Raw genomic sequence first — 8038 nt, 5'->3', positions numbered from 1 at the left:
TAAGTTAGATAGATATTGAGAATTATATAGATTAATAGTCATCTAAGTTTGTCATTTATAATTAGGTTGATCAGGTTCTTTAGATATATAGAGATTATACTCAGCATAGATAGATAATCTTCAACTTCTTCAAATAGCTGTAGAGAATGGCCTTTAATCTAACTCAGAGTTTTGTGGTAGTGAGACACAATTGCTACTGGCAACACTGCTCTATTCCTGAGAGAATGTTGAACACCAAAGACACTCCACCTGGAGCCCTTCTTTTTGTCAGAACTGGCCTTTGGGCAAAAGTAATGTCCATACCTCAACTACTGACAGAGATACAGAGCATGCATCAATGGATAAAACAGGACTGTCATATCCTGCCAAGACAGGGTAAGATAGTTTTGAAAAGTTGCTTGCCTTTGAAAATGGTATGTCAGTTATGTTAGGCCTTAGCCAAAGTTGGTTGCTTCAACGCTGCTAATGTGACTTTGGGTGATTGCCCAGGTAGCTAGCTGTCTCTGTGATTTGTTGCATGTTTTGGACGTTGTTTTACTGAACTTCCTTTTTAACCAGATAACATTTTTTCCCTTCTCAGATCTTTGATGGAGTTGAAGACTATATAAATGTAGTTACTTTCTCTCATGACTTGGCCAAGTTATTTATTATACAAGACCTAAGCTAGTTAGAATAGGATATTTGTACTTATTGTATATAATTTCATAGTAGGTTTAGAACTCTCTTATTTAAACAAAAGGGGGAGGTGTTGCAGGAGGTCTTCCCACTCCTCCAGCCTACAGCTGCTGAGATACCAGCCCATTGGGGTGTGGTCTCTCTCCCTTTAAAAAAATGGCCACTTCCCTCTCCTCTCTCTCTTCACTTCCTGCTCCCCCGGCGACTAGACTCCCTTCCTGGTTGCGCAGAGGGCTGTTGTCTGGGACAGAGATCTGTAAGTTTTTTTCCCCTTTAAATAAATATCACCCTATTAATCATAATTCCAAACTGGTGTGGAATTGTTAGTGACTTACACCTTCATTGGCGCCCAGCGTTTGGTTGGATTTAGGACCTCTCCTTCCTCTGCTTGGTAATAGAATTGGCAGGGCTGAGTCCCCAGCACCCCAGCCGCTTGGCTAGCTTATGCCCCGAAATAATTACACGGACACTGTATTCTTTTAAACACTGCTTGGCCCATTTCTATCTAGCCTCTTCTCGGCTAACTCTCACACCTGGACTAGCCCATTTCTAGTGCAGGCCACGAGGTGGCTTACCAAGGAGATTCTAGCCTACGTCCATCTTGGGTTGGAGCTTCATTGTGTGTGCCTCAGAGAGCAGAGCTCTCACGTCTGCCCTGGAGATGGGAGCATGGCGCCTCTCTGAGGCGTCTGCCCCCAAGAGGAGAGCTGTTGAGTCTGAGCTCACTTCCTCCTCCTCCAAGTATTCTGTTCTATATACTCCTCCCACCTATGTTTTAACCTATCAGGGCAAGCAGTTTCTTTATTTAATTAACCAATGACCTTCCTCCATCAGGAGCCAGTGAGAATATGTACAGGAGGATCAAGTAGCTAGGGAGTGGTAGAAAAATAGACTTGAAGGAGAGAATGTAGGGAAGAAAATTGGAATTGAGAGGCATGTGATGGTCATATGGAAGCCTACTGCAATGGAAACTTTCTAAAATATATGAAGTCAATCCTAATTAGTTCTCCTAATATTAGGGGAGACAGAGTTCTAACTGGCCATTTCTTGTCACCAAATGAGTCTTCCATTGTAAGTACTGGCTTACATTTAATTGAGTTTTTTGGCCAATGTGGTCCCATGAAATTGCCCCCCCCAAGAAAAAAGCCCACAGACTGTTAGTAAGACAATGGGTTGCTCATTGTAATCAGATAGCAGGGTGAATATTTTTAAAAGTAACACCAACACAACTCATTTTGAATGAAGTTTCAGCTGGTGTCTATATGAAGCCTTCACCTCTATGTTCTAGTATCTCTGGTAAAGTAGAAATATAAATACCAACACAGTCACAAAAACCTTGACCTACAATTTGTGTAACCTATAACATATGCTAGAGCAGCTGTAACATAGAACTATTTAGATAGAAAAGAAATAGAAACAATATATACCAAAATGCTAGGATAAAACCAATTACTACTGATCTGAAAATATACCAATTAAATGACTTCTAATGATATTCTGCTATACTCAGATTAGTTCTTGGTCATTCATTATCAGAGAAGCTTCCTTCTGCAGAAGACAAGGTCAGTTGCAGAGATCCACATCTAGGCATTATGCACAGAAGTATTCTATGGAACAAACAGCTCTAAATAGGATGTCTCCGTCAAATCCCTTTCTTTAGAAGACAGGAAACCTCAAGAAAGAGCCTTCTGAATCAATTAAGTCAGGCTCATGGAATCACAGAAATTGAAGAAACAAGCACTTGACCTACACAGACAAATCTGTATCAGATACTTGCCATTATTTTTATGGGATTGTTTAGTGTTCAAGTGAGTGTGCCTCTAATTCTGGGACTGCTCTTAGGAATGTTTTCCTTCTGTTAGGTTACCTTGTCCATCCTCAATTTGATGATTTGATTTTTTTCTTTATCTTATTTTATTTCATTTTGTCATGTTTATCTGCTATCTCTATGAAGTCTATTATTTTCTAATGAGAGATAAAAGTTGAGTGGATCTGGAGAGGTGAAGCTAATGGGAGAAATTGCATTGAGTACAAAGAGGAGAAGTTGTAATCAGGAAAAGAATGTATTTGAAATAAAAGGAAAAAAATGAAAACAAAAGGCTCTTTCCTTGAATAGGAATAGAATAAATTATTTGAAAATGAAATTGATAAAAAATTGAAAGAAAAAGCATGTATAGTCCACAGGAAAGACAAATCGAAAATGCTAAAATAAGAGTCAATATAGAACAAGACAAAAAGCTTCCACTTATTTCTTAAAGGAAAAGTTATACTTATTGAACACATTAATATAATTAATATTGACATTTAAAATTTTAATTAGGCATGTGTGATGATTTGAATGAGAAACATGCTCCATAGTCCTACACATTTAATCACTTGTTCTTAAATTGTTTATTCTTTTGGAGGAGGTTTAGGAGGTAGAAACTTACTTGAAGAAGTACATAACTGGGGACATGGATTGAGAGTTTCTATCTTCACCAACTCTACATAACTCTTCCTGATTTTTGCCTATGGTTGTAGACATGATCCCTCAGCTTCCTGTCCCTACCACAATTCCTCCTGGTCGATATCATGTCTCTCAGACAAAGTAGATATTTATCTCTCTAGAACTATAAACCAAAATAAATGTTTAAGTTTTCTTTGTCATTATTTTTATCACAGCTACAAAATCATTACAGAAGTTGGTGACAGAGTGAGGGCTGCTGCTGTGAAGAATATCACTATGTGTTTTGGAGAAATGTGAAAGACTTTGGAACTTTGATCTAGAAAAGTAGTTAAATAACATAGGCAGAACTAATAGGAACATTCTAGTAGAAGCCTGGAAGACAGTAGTGTTACAAGTCATGAAGATGGTGGAGACATTGCAAAAAAGACTTGAAAGGGAAAGATATCAACAATGGGGTTAGAAACTTTTCTCTTCATAATTTGACAAGCCAAACCAAACAAATTCAAACCAAACAAAAGCACCTGACTGTTTTCTGTTACATCTTTAAGAACTTCATTGATGATAAAAAAATAGATTAAATTCTTTGGTCAAAAAACTTCAAGACCCAATAACATTTCATCTGTCATATTGTTATTTGACATAATGCTTATGGAGGTCTATAACAAAACAGAACAAGTGGAACACAAAGAAACACAAAATGTTCAGTTTGGAGAAGAAATGAGTACAGAACCTTAAAGTTAAAGCTAAGGCTGTGCTAAAACAGAGGATGCAATTTTTAAGGAGTTTATCACAGTTAAGGAGAAGTCTCCTGCTTTGCATTTTTGCACTTAAGAAAAGTGCCTTAAAAGCAAGACCTTATTCAGCTATGCATCCAATATGAGAAGAGAGAAAGCCTAAGGATTTTCTGTTCCTAGAAAGTAACTGAATTGAAAAAAAAACAAAAGCTACTGCTAAAGTGATTCAAAATTGTCACAGGGAATCACAAGCACTAGCCAAACTTGCTCCTGTGATACACATGGTACTTACTTTAGGAACATGGAGAATGAAGGAAAAGAGGAACCATGGATTCCTCAGCAATTTCAGATAGCCACAGTAACCAGGCAGCTTATGGCAGGGGAGTCCAGGCAATGAAAGCCTTGAGAGTGCATCTGGCTCTAAGAGAGCATTGCATAAAGCTGTGAAAGTTAGGACTGAATTATAATAAAGACACTAAGAAGTTGAAAATGACAAATGTAGGATATTTGCTTTGAAGAATTTTGAAAGTTTAAAAATATTGGCATTTTAATTGAACTAAATGCATTTCACATTATGATAGGCCATGAGCCTTTGGGAGTCAGAGTGTGGCATATGATGGTTTCAAAAAGAAATGGCCTCCAGATTTGAACCTTTGATATCTGTTGTTGGTGCCTTTGGGTGGGGGGAAGGTTTAAGTTCTGAATGCTTGAAGGAAGAACTCTGTCACTGAGAGTATGACTTTGAGATTTTATAACTTCACCCACTTCCAGTTTTCTCTCTGTCCTTTCTGACTGTGTTTGAAGATGTGATATCTGAGATTTCTTCTTCTGCTGCCATGCCTGCTGCTTGTTGTCATGTCACCCTGTCATCCTTCTGAAACCAAAAAGCAAATTAATATTTTCTATAGTAAGTTGCCTTGGTTGTGGTAACTAATATGGTGTATTTGCAAATGGGACAGGCTCAATTGGCAAATGACCTTCGTATTCTGTTAGATTGGTATGTATTTTAATGAAGGCAGTAAGTGGTACAGGCACTGATAAGCTTTCTGATTTCTTTCCTTTTCAAGTAGAATATGTTCTCTTTGTGGAAACCACCTTCAGTGAATGCATTATGTGTACCTCAGGCACAGTTTTTTTCTGTTTTTGAAACCCTAACTTATCATGGAAAATAATTTTCTTCTCTCAGAGTCAATCTAATTTTATCATTCAGGTCAGATTGAATAATGACTGTAGAAATTATCAGTGTAATGGGTATATGGGTGATTTTACCTTAACAAAATTAATTTTACCACATGTATTAGAAAAAGTATTTCAGAATTCTTTTCAGAATTCTTAGGAGAATGCAAAATAGTAGCCTAGTCCTGTCTGCAGTCACACTGTAACCCCATGACACTAAAAGAGTATATGACAAAAACAAAAACAACACAACATAGAGGGAAGCAAATCCTGAGGATGATAAATAGGAGAACAAGTGCAAATGAGATTGTTGTCTCCATTTTTAACCTCAGCTTAGTACATTGTCAGAGTTGGCCTGGTACACACAGAGTAAACACTTTCTCACAAAATATTTTTATTTAGTTAGAGACTAATCTAATTTTTATGTACATTAAATTAAATTTGCCTGAATTTCAGTATCTATCTCATCATATTATTGCCATCTGAATTTAACCTTTTCCAGTCTCTGCACACTGAGACATTTCTCAAATAATATAAGTCTCAATTTTTACTAGACATTTAAGAATACAACAACATAGACAATAATTTATGACTGAAGCAAAAATAAATTTGCTCTAGTATAAATGTTCTTTAGCATTTGAAGACAGGAAAGAAAAACACTTTTACCTCTGAGTGGTTTTGTCACTAGAGAAAAGGTGGACTAATACCACAGGGACTATCTTCTAGTGAATTTTTGCACAAAAGATTATTTATTTACATTATCACAAATGTCAACTTATTACTAAGATTTTAAATAAAGTAAATCTGCAAACCTGTATGAAATAGATTCACCCCTAAAGAAATGTTGTGAGAGGAATTTGTCCTCACACTTTAGAAGGTGGTTATAAGTACTTTGTCTTCACAAGTATACACAGAATAGATAATGTCCATAACAAAATAACAGTCTTCATGGAGAGGGACCTGGTTTCAAAAAATTTAATAATGTTTCCAATAATTGGAAAGGCCAAGGCATTCAAATATCACCCCAAAAATTCAGAGGATGAGGAAATTGATCAACTATAGAATGTGAGAATCCTTGCAGAACTCATTCACCAAAGTTCTTGTAAAACTTACCATTCATTTTTAACAAACAGTGGTATGCGTTCTCTGAATCTTTGACAAAATGAAATAAAGCAGATTCCTCCTGCTCTATGAAATTAGTGTTCTTTTTATGATAGCAGCAGACGTCATAAAGTTATTGGGGAAAATTAATATCAAACTGTCTTCTACAGAACTAGGGAAACTATAATGATGGAGGAGGGTCATCTTTCTATCTGTTGTTTCATTGGATAAGTAATAAAGAAACTGCTTGGCCTCATAGGTTAAAACACAGGTGGGAGGAGTAAACAGAACAGAATGCTAGGAGAAAGAAGCTGAGTCAGTGAGTTGCCATGATTCTCCCATTCCAGACAGACGCAGGTTAAGATATTCTCTGGTAAACCACCTCGTGGGCTACACACATTATTGGAAATGTGTTGTAATAGGAGCAGCGGGGCTGCATCCCCAGCACCTCGCTGCCCTCAAGCTTATGCCCAAAATAACAATACAAAAACTGTATTCATTTAAACACTGCTTGGCCCTTTAGGTCTAGCGCTTACTGGCTAATTCTGATGTCACGATCAACCCATGTCTAATAATCTGTGAGCACCGGTCTTACTGGGAAGATTCCAGCCTATGTCCATCCTGGGTTGGAGCTTCATCGCATGTGCCTTAGAGAGCAGAGCTCTCTCCTCTGCCTGCAAGAGTGGAGCATTGTGTCTCTCTGAGGCATCTGCCCCCGAGAGGAGAGCTGTCGAGTCTGACCTCACTTCCTCTTCCTCCCAGCATTCTGTTCTGTTTACTCCTCCCACCTATGTTTTAACCTATCAGGGCAAGCAGCTTCTTTATTTAATTAACCAATGACCTTCCTCCATCAGAAATGGGCTAGTCCAGGTGCGAGAGTTAGCCAAGAAAAGGCAAGATATAATGGGCCAAGCGGTGTTTAAAGGAATACAGTTTCCGTGTAATTATTTCGGATAAAGCTAGCCGTGCTGGCGGCTGGGTGGTGGGGACACAGACCTGCCGCTCATACTACAACAGAGTGGCACCCGACGTGATGGACTAAATCCACTTAGAAACCTGAGAAGGCTTAAAAATAAGGGAGAGAGAGTTTAACACAGATTTTTGCTGTTTGTTGGTGGTGTGCAGTAGAGAGATTTCCTGATTCGGCAACAGCAGCAGAAAAAAACGCTGTGTCATTTTAAAGTGCGGCTTCCTAGGACTGTGCTGCCTGTGCAAACTCTGGCTTTAAAGCATTTCAAAGGCTTTTATGGGACTGGATGTTTGTGTTCCCGCTTGGAATCTAAAGGAGAGTGTTCTGAGACCTTGCCGATGGTTCAGTACTCCCTGCCTGCACCTGGGCAGACGGCAGAATCAGGCTTAGGCAGGCAGAAGAGGATGGCAGATTCCTGCCGACATACAGAGATGTGTTTTCAGACTGTGCAGTGCTCTGTGTGTCAGATTTTGCTGTAACTTGGATGAAAAGAGTTTCTGTGCTGCACGCTCAGTCTCAGAATTAAACTGCTGGGTGCGGCTCCAATGTGGACTTGCTGTGTGCCTGGAACTCTGCACAGCTCAGGGGCACCAAACGGATCTGAGGCAGGAGCGACTGCTCCATGTTGAACTGTGCTGGTTGGCAGGAACTACCGTAATTACTATAATAACTGCGCAGTTAAGGTTTCAACTGGGCAGGACACAGACGGTACCATATTACCTGTACATGGTGCAACTTAAGTTTTAAAGAACTGCTTAACATTTTAAGAAATGCTACTGGATAGTAAAAAAATTACAGATTCACAATAAAACAGATTCAGACAGACCACTAAATGGATCACAGTGTTGGAAAGTGTACGTAGGCTTGAGAGAGAGAAAAAAAAATATAGAGAGAATAAAGTTAATGCCTTAAAAAAAGGTAAAGTCTTTAAAGAGA

At 38.5% G+C, this 8038-nt stretch overlaps 1 pseudogene; it reads left to right on the top strand.

Annotated features, from left to right (window-relative positions):
- LOC101981899 overlaps window positions 1–8038 on the top strand; it is a 217995-nt pseudogene that overhangs the window by 97623 nt on the left and 112334 nt on the right.

This window comes from Microtus ochrogaster, unplaced genomic scaffold (genome assembly GCF_000317375.1).
Source record: "Microtus ochrogaster isolate Prairie Vole_2 unplaced genomic scaffold, MicOch1.0 UNK71, whole genome shotgun sequence".
Lineage (NCBI taxonomy): Eukaryota > Metazoa > Chordata > Mammalia > Rodentia > Cricetidae > Microtus > Microtus ochrogaster.
This window is presented reverse-complemented; position numbering and strand designations above follow the sequence as displayed.